Raw genomic sequence first — 1,330 nt, forward strand, 5'->3', positions numbered from 1 at the left:
CGGGGAGGCGGGACCTGTGGCGCTTGTTCCGCGAGCTCGCCATCTTGACGCCAGGATTCCAACACATCCCCTCGAGCGAGCGCGGGCAACGAGCGAAGGGTAACAAACAAATGGAACGGGGCGGGGATAAGGGAAACAGCGAGCAAGGAAGGAGGGGTTTGTGTCCGCACAAATAAGGGATAACGTACGATAAGTCTAATACATCCCCTTAATCGGGGCGTTTACCACGCTTCCGTCTCCTTCTCGGCAAGAAGCCGATCGGCGCTAACGGTTGCCGAAAATGCGCAGTTGGCCTCTTCAGTCTTGAGCTCTGGGCAGTCGCGCTGATAGTGGCCCTTCTTTGAGCACTTGAAGCAGGTGATGCGCTCGAGCGGGGTGCGGGGCTTCGTGTAAGCAGCGAGGGCGACTTCGGAGTCATGATGAGGCGGGTTGAGGGACAATTGGCGCGACTCTTCGTTAAGTAAGCGGGTGATGTAAGCTCGCTAGGTGGGGTAGAGTCGAGATTAACGACCAGCTGAGAGTACGAATCGGGGAGGCCATTCGTGAGAACGAGGATGCGGTCTTCATCGGAGATAGAGGCGTCAATCTCCTCGAGGCGGAAGGCAGCCCGGCGGACGTCAGCGATCCACGACGTCATCGTTTGTTCCGGGCGCTTCGTTAGGCGCCAGAAAGCGCGCCGGTGCGCGACCCGGGTACCAAAGCCGCGGGCGCGGTGGACTCGACGGAGCTCGATCCAGACTTCGTGAACGTCTTGTGATTGGATGTGGGCGTACTGGGTGGGCTCGATATTCAGGATAATCTCGGCGCGCGCTTCTGCGATCTTCGCACGCCAGGCACGCACAGCCTTCGTGTTATCAGAGCCAGAGGGGCGGGTTTCATCAGCAGGGGCGCTCGTAACCTCCCAGAGACCCTTGCGAACAAGGAGGGCCTCCATGCCGATAACCCATTCGGCGTAGTTGTCATCGGCGAGCTTCGCAATTGTGGGCGGTGCCATCGGGGCGGGAGCAGCGGGGAGCGCGGGGCGGTCACGGTTACGGGGTCGTCGGGGTGCACGGGGTCGTCGTCGGGTCGGTCGTCGTCGGGTCGGTCGTCGTCACGGGTCGTCGGTTCGCGGGATCGTCGAGTGGCTTCGGCCCCACTAGGCAGTGCCTCGAATTATCCTTCGGGCAGAGGAGACGCGTTTGTGTAGAAGTTCGAGGGCAAGCGGGCACAAATGGGATTCGCGTTTGGCCGGTGCAAACGCGTGCCGTACACACTAGATACAATAAGGCTTATATACGTAGCTAAATAGGGGTAGATAAGGGCGCGGGTAGTCCGTCGGGGAGGCGGG

Source organism: Dichomitus squalens (assembly GCF_000275845.1).
Source record: "Dichomitus squalens LYAD-421 SS1 unplaced genomic scaffold DICSQscaffold_45, whole genome shotgun sequence".
NCBI lineage: Eukaryota > Fungi > Basidiomycota > Agaricomycetes > Polyporales > Polyporaceae > Dichomitus > Dichomitus squalens.